Here is a 14,484-nt window from a genome sequence, read left to right on the forward strand (position 1 = left end):
CGAATTCTTCGTCCTTGTGTTTCATAAGTCCCAACCAAACCATCCTGGAGAAGTCGTCAATGAATAATATAAATTATTCTTCTCCTCAAGGTGACCTTGTCCTAAATGGACCACATACATCTGTATGGACTAGTTCAAGAGGCCTGCTGGCTGATCCTTCCTTCTCAGGGAAGTTAGTTCTGGTTTTCTTAACAAACTGACACGATTTACATATGGTGTTGTCTGGAATTTTGATACCTTGATGACCACGAACTGCCTGGTATTTGCATGCTTTCCTTATTTGTGAAAAGCTTAGATGCCCCAACCTTCGGTGCCATAACCAATGTTCATCATCCTTGATCAAATAGCATTGTTGTTGTCCTTCTTCAAATATGTATAGATTATTTGGAGTTCTTCTGCCTTTGATCACTACTTTTCCTGTATCAAGATCACGAACGCTACATCCATTTGATCGAAATATTACCTCGTTTCCTTGCTCGCACATCTGACTGACACTCAGTAGATTATGCTTCAAGCCATCAACATATAAGACATTTCCAGCTTTGACCATTTCTTTCAAATGAGCAGTGCCTTTTCCTTTTATGGCTGCAGGGGTATCATTTCCAAAAGAGACTTTCTTACCCTTTTCTAAAGCAGTATATGATTCAAGTTTTTCTTTATCACCTGTCATATGCTTCTAACATCCGTTTTCAATGTACCATAGATTTTCCTGTCCTTCTGCATAAAAGGATATCCCACATCTTTCTGGTTGTGGTTCCTTTATTCTCCATGTTCGGGTGCTTGAGGCTTGTTCCTTTGTCTGCCGAAACATGCTCCTGCATTCAGAATCTTCATGACCGAAGTTATTACAAATAGAACATTCAATTTCATTTTCAAGGGCCGAAAAGTTGTTATAGGTCCTTTTCGTAATCCCGGTCATACTTCTTTGTTTTTGAGCTTCTCTAGTCATGATTGTCTTATAGGCAACACATTGAACTGCTTTGTGACCAAAGTTATGGCAAGAGAAACATTGGCCATTGAAGAAACTTCTGCAATTATCAAATCTACCAGCCAAATGATTGTAATTTCTACTGTCATCCATTCTTGAAGAAAATTGAGAATTTTTTACCTGTGGCTGGTTGTAGCTTTTGTTCACCCTTAAGATGGATTGCCCTTGGTTTACCTGGTAGTCTCTGTTTGTTCTTGATGTAATTCGTCCCTGATTTACCTGATGATCTCCATCGGGCTTTTTCTCATTCCTCCTTATTGCATCAAGATAACTCTTTGAGGTGGATGCTTGAGATGTTTCTCCATTATAACCCAGACCTGTCTTAATTAGAGGAGAATGCTATACATTGATAATCTCATCCAGTGTTTCAGATCCTTTAACAAACTTAAGATTAAGAACCTTTCTTTTCTCTATTTCTTTTCTAAGGCCAACAATTTCACATTCTAACTTTTCAAGAGATTTTTCTTTTTCATCAAGTTGAAATTGCAGAGTATCAATAATCACCTTCTTTTCTTGTAAACATGTCTTGAGTCTAGAAATCTCTTCATAAAAGTCATCCAAATATATAGCATCCATGTAATCATCATCTTCAAAAGCCACTAAAAGTTTATAATCATTACCTCGTTCATCTTCGTCACTATTTGATAGGCCATCACTGTCTTCATGAGTGTAGTAACTTTTCTTAGTTGCATTTTGTTTCTTGTTCCATCTAACAGGTTCCTTCCCTTTGTCAATCTTATCCTTGTGAGGACATTTGGAAACATAGTGACTGACTCTTCCACAAGCAAAGTATTTGAAAGGTAACTTACCTCGGAACCATCCAGTACCCCGTTGAAGATTTCTGACAAAATTTGATTCTTCTTCTTCTTCTAACACGTGTCCTGACTCGTAGTACTCGCCTTTGCCTAAAGCCTTGAACGCAGCTTCTCTCCTGTCTGATGGACCTCCTTTCATCATTTCATAAGCAGTTAGAATTCCATGCAGCTATGACATTTTAAGGCTTTGTAGATTCTCTTTTTCTTCTATAGCAGAAACTTTAGATTCAAACCTAGGGGACAAAGATCTTAGAACTTTTTCAACCACAACAGCCTCTTTTATTTCTTCACCCAAATTTTTCATACAATTAAAAATCTCATATACACGAAGAAAATAGTTAGCCACACTTTCATCATTATACATCCTCAGATTTTCATACTGAATCCTGAGGGTTTGAAGTTTTGCTCTTTTTACCTGATCATCTCCTTCATAGCTCAGAACAATCTTGTCCCATATCTCATTTGTAGATTTAAACTACATTACCTTGACAAATTCTGATTGAGATAGGCATCCTAATAGAGTATTGACTGCCTTTGCATTTGTTTCATATTTCTTCTTCTCAGCCGAATCTGTAGGAGTTGCTGATGGAAAATCCCTATATCTATGATATCCCAGACTTTTGTACCAAGAGATTGAAGATAGGCAGTAACTCTTACCTTCCAATAAACGAAGTTTGTCCCATCAAAAATCGGTGGCCTGATTGATGCTTCCCTCTTGTAGTTGCTCATGATGCAAGATCTTTCTTCAAGCGATCAAGATTCTTCTGAAGAACCTGCTCTAATACCAATTGTTGGAAATAATATTGGGGGGGGGGGTGAATTAGTATTATCAAATTCTTTTCAATATGCCTTCCAGATTTATACTTTAATTTATTTGATCATTAATTTGTATGCCAGTGCCATATAATAATGAACAAGAACAAGAAAAATAGATAAGCACACCAAAGAACACCAGATATAAGGTGGAAACCCAATGTGGGTGAAAACCACCTGCTGCAATATGTATCTATCTTCTTTCAATTAGAAACTTCTTTTACAAGGATTTTGTACTAGTGTAGTCCTTTACTAGTACGCAGGCTGCAACCTGCAGAGAGCTACAACTGTCTCTCATTTTCCAGTCTCTCCTGGAAGGGAGCTACAACCCCCTTTGCTCTTCTACTTCTTTAAGGACCACATTTCATTAATTTTCAGACTCGGTCTAAGAAGATCAAATAATCATCAAGTACATGCAAATCACCCAATCTCCTTATACAATCAACCAATGAATCACCCAACTTCTCAGAATGTTGTAAACAGAAAAATAATACCATAAATCTAAACCCAGAACTCTGCAGCAAGAGATAAAAGACAACCAACAAATGATTCAATACAAGTCCGCAACTTCACCAATATAACCTTGTAGATATCGGCAGTCTTTTTGTGCCTGCACTGCAAAGATCCGCACTGTATCCTTCTGCTGCTCTGCGTACCACCGCACCTTCCCTTTTTGTTGAACTGCGTACCTCAACTCAGATATGCACTGCACTGTCTCTCTGATCGTGTACCTCCACACTGTTCCTTCTATGCCTCTGCGTATCTCCGCACTTTGCTTTCTTCTGCGTTGCGTACCTCGCACTACGCCTTCTACTGCGCTGCTTACCCCCACATTGCATATTCTCTTGCATTGTGTGCCCTCGCACCAACGACATGGATCGCCTGCGAACCTCTGATTAGGGCCAAATTAACAGTCTTCCATGTCCCACAGTCAGTCAGATCCACAGATCTAATCATGCGCCCGAGAGTTCACGACTTATCAATAGATTCGCCTTAAGATTTCTCCTTGATTTGGATCTAGCTTTGTAAAACCAAACTCCCAAAATTTCAGATCTTAAGATATTCAATTTTCACAAGTGTCTAGCCAAGGGATCTCCTTCCGTTTTTTATAGTCAAACCCTTATCCACACCATGGGACAAAAACCATCAAAAATCAATACAAGGGATCCAAACCGGGGTTCAATAAATTAGATCCTATACCATGGGCCAAAACCATAGGATCGTAAAAGATGGGCTAAATACCAAGGGCCAAACATAGGATACCCCATGTGAGCGCGCTTCTCTGCATTGGAGTGAGTGAATTGGGGGACCGCACCTTGTGAACAGTGAACTTGCGGGTATGCCCGCACTCCCTGGACAACGAACCTGCGGGTCCGCACCTTTTGAACGATGCACCTGCGAACCTCTTATTTTCCATCATTTTAAGAGCCTGAAAAGAGTTTTTCCACTTGAGTGAGTTGCCATGAAGTACAACACCTATACCATAGAGCCAAACCAGAATCATAATGCCAACACTTACTTTTGGTATTAACCGTACCAATCATACCATCAACGGCATGAGACCCTGAAGGAGCTACAGTTATTTGATTTTCCTTAGGAAGATCGGGGATTTTCTCGTGTAACGTACCTGACTGCGTATAAACTAAGTCAAGGTACTGTGCTTGAGCAATTACTTGCTCTTTAGTAACGGCTCCGGCCTTAGCTACATCCTCAGTGATCTTCGGAAGTAAAGATTTTACAAACCATTCAGCTAAGATCTGATCCAGAATAAAAACCTTCACTAAATGTCGTCGACGTCTCCATTCATGAATGTGATCTGAAATGTAAGTGGACGTTGACTGCTTTAACAAAGTTAATAATTCCGTGCCATTGTCGTATGTGACTGACAACTGAAAATGAGTTAAAAATGAAGTAGCTAACTGACTAAAGTTATGAAAAGTGGCTCACGGTAACTCAATGTACCACTTGGCCACAAGACCAATTAGAGTGTGTTGGAAAAGCCTTAAACGGATTGAATCATCTGAAATGGAGTTAGACGCACACCAGAGGTGATAATTCATCACATGGTTCGACGGGTCCTCTCCTGATTTGCTTTCAAACTTAGGAATATCACTAGGCAACTTATTCGGCATTGGCAACCAAAACAAACAATAATTAATGGGATCGTTCGTAAGGCGCAACAAGTCAGGCAAGTCCAAAGTTTCAATAAACGGTAACTGATGGTTAGGGTCCCTAAAACTCTGGGTCACGAGACTAGCCCCAGGAGGAGGATATCTAGGATAATTAGGAATTGGAATTGCATTTGGGATATTATATCCTCCCGAAAAACCAGGATTAACCGGACCGTACTGGGGTTGTTGAGGTTGTTGATATGTATACCCAGGGTATGGTTAATACTGATAGACTAGCTGCTACACAACAGGACCGAATTAGTACTGTCCCTGGTACGGTTGATAAGTAAATTGAGGTTGGCTTGTGATAACCGTACTTGGACCAAGTTGTCCTATAGGCATTTGAACCGAAGTTTGAATTGTGGATCTAGACTGAGGTAAAGATGTCTGAGGAGTTGATACAGGAATAGTAGAAACCGGAGCTGTCGATACTCCAGAAGTAGGTGGGGTAGATTGAACAGATGTTGTAGCAGTTGCAGCAGCAGTTTGAGGTGGAGTACGAGGCGTACTAGGCCCAGGCTGATAAACTACAGAAGGTGCAGAAGTTTGAATAGTAGAATAGACAGGTTGCTGGGGTGAACCAGAAACCAAGGGTTGTCCAGTTTGAGATGACAACTGTACATTCGGTTGCAAGACCTGTTGAGTTTGAGATGGATCCCACACTAAGTTCATTCTGGGGCACGGACCCATAACAGGTTGAGAATATTGAGGACCATAACCGAGTTGAGGGTAGGGTTCATAATTCAATGGTACATTTCCAGTTCCTTGAACATATGATTGACTCGAACATAGTTGGTAACCTTGGGTTGGGTACTGACATTGAGGTTGATAACCTTAAGGCACGTACTGATACTGGGGTTGACCTTGAGGTACATATTGATATTGGGTTGACCTTGAGGTACATATTGAGTATGGGGTTGACCTTGAGGAACGTACTGTCCTGAAGGTATGTACTGTCCTTGAGGTTGCCCCCTAGGTGATACTTGAGGACTTTGAGGCTGCCCCCCAGGCGGTAACTGGCCACCTTGAGGTTGAGGATTAGGAATAGTACCTCACATCATGAGAATATCTTCTACACTCAATGGCTTAGTTCCATTATTTCCAGTTAATAACCCTTGTTCAATTGGTTGAGGAGATGCTCTCGAAAAAGTACTAGTGAGTGACTAATACCCAGAGGGAACAGAAGGACCGCCGTACAAAAAGGTTTCTGGAGATTGAGAAAACATGGACGACTGTCTTGACATATTTAACGGAGGACAGTAACCCCTAGGTGTTGGGTGAAAAGGAATACGAGGTGGTGAAAAACATAGTCCCGGGTTTTCCAAAAAATTGGTCAATGAAAGATACCAAGCACTGCTCCTAGGTGGACTGTAAAATATTGATTCATGCTCCCTAAGTTCTATAATAGGTTGATTTTCAGGGATAGGGATGCCTCCTTCTTCTTCTGGAGTAGCAAGTTCTTCAATAGTTATTAGTCCAGAAGGAAGATTTTGGGTAATTATTCTTTCTACCCTGGGTGAACCAGGACCACTAGAAGTTGGAGAGGTAAGCCCCAATGTTGGAGTAGCAGCAAATTTAGTTTCAGGTTCAGATATTTCAGGTTCCTCACCTAAGTCACTAGTAGATGAAAAACTACTAGTAACTTCAGAAACAAACACTGATTATGGATTATAATGTGCTACTAAAGCTTGATAATCATGATGTATGATGAGCCCCAATTTTTGGTAACAATTTGGGCTCATTTGGCCTACTTACCTTGCTCAACCTTTCATCTTTTATCACTTATGCATTCATTTCATAGTATATTCGTGTTATTTGTAGGAAGAAGGGCAGGAATTATATCTATGTGGCTAATACATGATGATTTCAGGTTTTTTTGCTTTAAAGGGAGCAAAGACCACGCAGAAGGAGACAAGGATACAGCAAAGGTGGAATTGCAGGTTTATAGGGGGGTTGTCTACATCCTTAAATGACCTCCCTCGTGATCTCCACCCCAACTCCGAGCTCCAACAGCTTTCCCCACCGAGCTTAAAGGCAGCCAATGGATTCTACAGGAACAGTAGTTTACGGCAGTTTACTTTTAGTTGGACAGCCGAGCTGCACTAATTGAGGAAGCCACCGTGGTCCTCATCATGTATAAATATGAAGGCTGTAGCCTTTGATAGAAGCTTTTTTGAACCTTTGAACTACTGTTGCAATTTCTGAGTACGAGCTACAGCTCGGTGTTTTTGCTTTTTGTAAGCCAGTTTTGGCATGATGTTAGACTCATGATTATTATTTAATAAAGGCAGGCAGCTTTGGATTCAATTCTGAGTTTTTAAGGGAGCTATAGCTCTCAGGTTAGGGCCCAACCTGAGAGCAATAGACCTCCTTTTCCTTGTATTGTTATTTGTTTTTCCTTTCAGCACTTCACTTCGTTGTTTTGACATGCATTTAGAAAACACGGTCTGCTGATTTGATTTCTTTTATGTGATTGAGTAGGATTAGTTTATGGTTAAATTGCTTCCAGTTGCTTAGATTAGAGTAGGATGATTAGCATTCATTCGAGCTCCAAGAAAAGGTTCACAGTGCACTCACTGCCATCTCTGTTTAGAGATTGGGGGTGTAGACCGTACCAACCACCAAAAAACGCAGTCTTATACTTTCATGCAAGCTGCAACACAGTAATTTCAATTGTGGATCCATCCATGCATTCTGATCTTGAGTAGTACTTCTTCGTTCCAACTCCATGCACGATTTTCTCTGAAGTTTACATTGTTGTTCGTTGATTTAATAACACAGTTAGGATAGGTTGATGAATTCTCGGGTTTGTGCAGATTTGTTTCCTTTACACTGCGTTGCATCACTCGGTTATCTTCTTCTACTTCTCAACCACGCCTAAAGCCACTTACTCAGCCTCTGTTCAGTTCGTTTGCCTTCCAACACCTCTACTGTTCACGTAGCTCCATCTCTTCAACTTTTCATTGCTTCCACCCTTCTATCCACCAACCAACCGTACCCACTCTTTCCTCATCTCATATCTCTGTCCCTGAGCCATCATAAGCTCCCTTTCCATCCTACCTATCCACCCATACAACTCCTCCACTCCTCCATCACCCAAAACTCCAACCACAGACCATCCTGTAGAAGTTAGCAGACTTCCTGTAGAAATCTCGAGCTTCCTGTAGGATCCCCTGCAGACATCCTGTAGAAACCTGTAACCTCGGTTGCCAAGCACCTGAATGTTGTGGACTTCTATGGAATGATGTTAGGGATCCCCTGGAACCTCTCCTAGCCTCCCTGACCTTTCCCAAGCTTTCTTTCCCTTCACACTACCCCTACACAGTCAAACCCTAATAAGAAACAAAGTCATAATAACTCCAACCACTTAAGAAAAAACATAAAAACAATGTTCTTTTCAATGGAAGTAGTTTAAGTTCATGCATTTCATATCACTAGAAGTAATGGCATCATTTTTAGAGAGTTACATTCCCATCGTTGCATTGTAAGGATTAAGCTAGTCAGATTAGGGTTTACTAGGGTTTCCATGTTTGGTTGGCTTTCAGTTCATTCTTGCAACGTAGATTAATTTCCTTTCAGATAGTCTTCGTTCATCATTTAGAAAGCTTCTTCTGAGAACATAGAGAAGTTGGCTTGAGCCCTAGCGGACTTGTGCCAGCTGACCAAGTGACAGCTGCGACAAGAGCTAGTAATTGTGCATACAGCACCGTTGCTTCCAAGTTTGTTACGAACTACCGGGTTGATAAAATTAGAGAAGGAAGCTCTAGGAGTTGTAGCATTATTGCTACAATACTGGAGCCCACCATCTTTTTGGCGCCGTTGCCGGGGAAGCGTCAGAGTATTAGTAATTGTTGCTTTTCTTCTACTTTCCTACTCTTGCTTTCTGCCAAGTAGTTTATTTCATTTCCATTCTGCAAAAGTAGCATAGACATTTCCTGCTTTCATAGATTAGCCTTTCAATTCCGCAATTTCAATTTTGCAAGCGTAGATTAGTATTTCAATTCTGCAAGCGTAGACTAGCCTTTCCATTCCTGCAATTTCATTTGAGCAAAGTAGATTAGTTCTTTCCTGCTTTCAATTCAATTCTGCATCTTTATTTCAGTAAGATAGTTAGTTGTAGATCAATCTGTTTTAGTTTTGCAGGTACCAAAGAAAAAACAAAAGCAATCAAAAAAAAGTTTTTCCATTTCATGCCTCATAGGAATCGAGATAAAACAGGGAAATTCTTACCCAGCACCACCACCACATCACTGAGTCACCCTTCTCTCTTCTTCAGTGACAGTGATCCAGAAGAACCTATAGGTGAACCTCCTGAGATATACGAAGATCCTATAGCAGGAGAAGAATTAGAGACCATCCCATCTGAAGCTATGGCTGACAATAGAGGAGAAGATGAGAGAATAGAAGGTGCCTTCCCCATCCGAGAGACCAATGGAGAGATGAAAATGAAGAACATTAGCCCCTCCGCTTTACCTCACTTCCATGGACTGACTACTGAAGATTCTGACACCTTCCTGTTTGAGTTTGCTGTCCTTTGTAGAACCTATGACTATACTGAAGATGAACAGAAGCTGAAACTCTTCCCTTCAACTCTTAAGGATGCAGCATTACGCTGGTTCATGGGCTTACCTGGGAATAGTATCACTACTTGGACTCAGATGCAGCAAGCTTTCAATACCAAGTACCGGGACTACTATAGGTCCAAGGAAACCAAGGGAGAGATCTTTCAGATGACCATCGGAAATGATGAGTCCTTAGAGGATTATGAGGAGAGGTTCCAACTTAGCTATAAGCGGGCCAGGTGCACACTTGACCCTGAATCCCTCAAGTTGGTCCTTCTCCGAGGAGTCCCTGAAGACCTCTTAGATACCCTTCACATGTTAGCTGGGGGGGATATTTACCAACTGCCTTATGAGGACATCAAGATTGTGTTTAGAAACCACTCCAGGGCAGCTCGGAAACGAGGTATAGGAAACCTCCTCTCAGCTAGTGTCCCTTTCTCCAAACATGAGTTTGCAAATCAATTAGAAGATCTTAAGAGTGAGGTGAGACAGACCATTGCCATGCAACTGGACACATTCAGGATCTAGCAGAAGAAGGAAGAAGCTGAGAGAGCCTTGGCTATCTTCTGCCCTAGATGTACAAGGAGACACCCTAAGAACGAATGTCCATTGCATTCGGTTGGAGTGTGTTTCGTTTGTGAGGAGGACCATCCCACAAACCAATGTCCAACCTTACCTGGATTTAAAGCCATGTACCAAGGGACAGAAGCTCCCACTGAACCTCTCTATTTCCTCAACCAAAGAAGGCCACAAGGACCTAGACCTTACCAGCAGGGGATGCAAGGGGCACCCCAAGCTTATTACAGCCCCAACCAATCAACTCCTATGCCTTCCTGGGGCCCCCCTGCTCATCCTTCTTGGTCCATGCCTCCTCCATGGTCTTACCCACCTCAGTACCCTACTCAACCCACTACTCATTCATATCACTCTCATGCCTAAGAGGAGAATGAATCCAGCCCTTAAGGACATTGTCAAGGAAGAATTGCAAAAACTGTTGGATGCCAGATTCATTTACCCCATCTCAGATAGTGAATGGGTGTCCCCTCTGGTCTTGGTTCCCAAGAAAAATGGGAAATGGAGAATCCGTGTGGACTACCGAGAACTGAACAAAGCTACCAAGAAATACCATTTCCCTCTACCTTTCATAGATCAAGTGTTGGATGGACTGGCAGGAAAGAAGTTCTTCTCTTTCCTGGATGGGTTTAGCGGGTACAACCAGATTCAAATCAGCCCGGAAGACCACGATAAGAGCACTTTCACTTGTCCTTGGGGTACCTTTTCCTACCAAGTTCTTCCCTTTGGGCTATGCAATGCTCCTGCTACCTTCCAGAGAGCTGTCTTAAGCATCTTCTCGGAGCTGGTCCATGATGCAGTGGAAATCTATATGGATGACTTCACTCCTTATGGGGCCAACTTCCAGGAAGCATTGTCCAATCTGGGAAAAGTCCTAACCAAATGCATTGAGATGAACCTGTCCCTTAGTCCTGAAAAATGTGAATTCCTGATGACTGAAGGGACCGTGCTAGGCCATACCATTTCTTGCCAAGGATTACAAGTGGATCCTAACAAAATTGCTCTCATCAAGAAGGTTCCACCTCCTCAAAAGGTAAGGGATGTTCGGAGTTTCTTAGGATTAGCAGGGTATTACAGGAGATTCATTAAGGACTTCAGCAAGCTAGCCTCACCATTGTTTGGCGTGTTGGCAAAAGATGTGGAGTTTAAATGTACTGACGATTGTGAGAGGGCCTTGAATGAATTAAAGGACAAGTTGGTGTCAGCCCCAATCTTGAGAGGTCCAAACTGGGCCCTACCTTTCCACATCCACACTGATGCCTCGAACAAAGCCATAGGTGCAGATTTAGGACAAGTTGAACAAAAACTTCCATATGCCATTTACTTTGTTAGTAAAAACTTGTCCAAAGCTGAACTGAATTACACTGTAACCGAGAAAGAGTTTTTGGCTGTGGTCCATGCACTGAACAAGTTCTGACATTATATCACTGGCTATCAAACATTTGTACATACGGACCATGCTGCAATTAGATCTTTAATGAATAAACCAAATGTGAATGCTCGCATTATTAGATGGTTACTTTTGTTGCAGAAGTTTGATTTGACCATTGTTGACACACCAGGTAAAGAAAATGTTGTTGCTGACTTTTTATCTAGATTGGATTTGTCTGCAGATGAGGATGGAACAGTGGATGACTAGATGCCCGATGAACATCTGTTTGCTATCTCAACACTCTCTCCATGGTTTGTTGATATAGCAAACTACCTTGTTTCAACACAGCTCCCTCCACACCTATCTTCAAGAGAGAAGAGCAGAATCATCAGAAAAAGTGCCTCATTTACTTGGATCGGGGGCAATCTGTTCAAGCTTGGCCTCGATCAGATCTTAAGGCGTTGTGTAAGGGAGGAGGAAGTCTTTGATATCCTCCTCACCTGTCATGATGGCCCTTGTGGAGGACATTTTGCAGCAAAGAGAACTGCCTTCAAAATCCTGCAGGCAGGCTACTATTGGCCCACACTTCATCAAGATGTCAGAAGATATATCAGCCAGTGTGAACAATACCAAAGAATGGGGAAACCGACCCAAAGGGATGAGATGCCTCTCCAACCTCAAGTGACTCTTGAGCCATTTGAGAAGTGGGGTATGGACTTTGTGGGTCCAATCAACCCTCCTTCGAGGCAAAGGTCTTACATCATTGTGTGTACTAACTACCTAACAAAGTGGGCAGAGACTAAAGCAATCAAAGTAGCAACAGAAGAAAAGGTGGCCGAGTTCTTAAGAGAAAACATCTTCTACAAGTTTGGCTACCCAAGAGAGCTACTTACTGATCAAGGGAGCCAGTTCACATCCAACTTGGTTGAAGACTTACTAGCTCATCACAAGATCAAGCATAGGACTTCCACCCCCTATCACCCTCAAGAAAATGGGCAGGTGGAAGTCACCAATAGAGCATTAGAAGGGATCTTGACTAAGGTGGTGAGCAGCAGCAGAAAGGACTGGACAGATCGCCTGGTTGAGGCCACATGGGCTTACAACACAACATGGAAGACCACCACCGGCTTCACACCTTATGAGCTGGTCTATGGGAAGAAAGCTTTGTTGTCCATTGAATTTGAATACAAAACTTTGAGAATGGCAGCTCAGCTGGACCTAGATCTCAGCCATGCACAACAAGAGAGGTTATTGCAGCTGAATGGACTGGACGAGCACCGAATGCAGGCCCTCCTTCACTCGGAAGTGGTTCAACTTCAGAGAAAGGTGTGGCATGACCAACACCTCAATGATAAGCAATTCCAGCCAGGAGATTGGGCACTGTTGTATGACTCCAGATACAAAGATTTCAAGGGAAAGCTGAGAACCAGATGGTTGTGACCATATGCAGTGGAAAAATGTCAGGACAATGGATCTGTTCTTATTCGGACCATTGATGAGGAAGCCATCCCCATGCTTGTCAATGGGCATCGATGGAAGATCTACAGGAAACCTCTCTCCAGACAAGAGTTCATCAAAACTATGGAGAAATCAGTGATGGTCATAGAGAAGGGTTCTGCCTCTCCTTTGGGCATACCCTGAAAGATCTAAAAAAAAAAAAAATAATAAATAATAAAGATCCTTGGGTGAAAACCTTTCTGAGGCGCCCAAGGCAGGTGGTAGGGGTGAAAACCTCATTGAGGTGCCACTATTGTCTTTCTAAAAAAAAAAAAAAAAAAAGAGATTTGAAAAAGATCCTTGAGTGAAAACCTCTCTGAGGCACTTAAGGCAGATGGCAAAGGGTGAAAACCTCATTGAGGCGCCCCTGTTATCTTTCAAAAAAAAAAAAAAAAAAAAAAAAAAAAAAAAAAAGAAAAAAGAAAAAAAAAAGAAAAAACAATAAGAAAAGACAAGGGCAACAAGTTCATAATGTAAAATTGCATGCAAGTTATAGGTGTTCTATCGAGGAGAGGAAGCCTCTCAACTCAAAGCTAAGGTTCCTTATCATGTTGTCAGGAGACCTCACCAGCACCTCCTCCAAGAATACTCCTTTTCTCCAAGGTATGTGCACAATTTCATCATGGCTGGAGATTTCTACAGGAAGATGCAAATTTTCTATAAGAAGATGCAAATTTCTACAGGAAGGCGTAGACTTTCTACAGGAAATGCAACCTTTCTACAGGAAGCTCTGTATTTCTACAGGAAACTTCCTGTAGAAGTTCGGGACGGCCCAGAATTCATTTTATGAGGAGATCTAACGACTAAGGATCGGTTTGGACGCATGCAAGCTATTGTTGTCACCCTTGCACATTGTTGTCACCTCGTCCTACCATCCTTGTCGACATGCAACAAAGTTACCTGCACCAGCAAAGCAGATCGATGAGTTATTAAGAAAAAACAATTTTTAAATGGAAAAAAACGCTAAGATCTCATACCATATCCATCCCAGTCATCCAGAAGCTCTGGGAGCGTGATCGTGAGGCCCGATCCTTCGTCGTGCAGCATGCACCCAAGGAGGAATAACTGTTACAAGACATCTCGCAGGAGTCCTGTAACAGTTAAGCCTGCTAGAATGTATACTATTCACAGCGCTGGCCATATGCAATGAAAACGCAGACGCATGCAGCCAAGCATCCAATCCATCGTCGACAGCCTGTAAACGTGAACCTCCGGGCCTGTGCAAATTCACCAGCAGCAGATAGATCCATTCATCATTGTCCAAAACCCAAAAAATCATGTTGTAGCCGCGCAGGTAAGTGTCTCGACCCTTCCTTCCATCAGATTGCATGAATTTTACTTTGAATTGTTTGTAAAGTGTGAGGTGAATGGGTTGAGCGGCTGTATGGCCAGTTAACTGGCCACGATGATCGGTTAATGGTCTAGTTGGATGTTTGGGTGGCGGCCGTGATAAAAGGAATGGGCAGCACACACGTGAGAGAAATCCTCGTCGGGAAAAACGGATTTAGCAGAAGAAACGGCGGCGGATCTGCTGGGGGATGATGCGGCAGTAAGTGAACTCGCAGACAAATGATGGGACGACGTCATCCAATGGTCTGGCGGGGACAGCTCACCCTCGCGCCACGGATTCCGCCGATTTAAATCTAATCAGCTAGATTGCCCGCATGCATTTATCATCCACCATTTAAAACTC

Source organism: Pinus tabuliformis, chromosome 7, assembly GCF_031772625.1.
Source record: "Pinus tabuliformis cultivar Carrire ecotype Pingquan chromosome 7, CPIR1, whole genome shotgun sequence".
In the NCBI taxonomy this organism is placed as follows: domain Eukaryota; kingdom Viridiplantae; phylum Streptophyta; class Pinopsida; order Pinales; family Pinaceae; genus Pinus; species Pinus tabuliformis.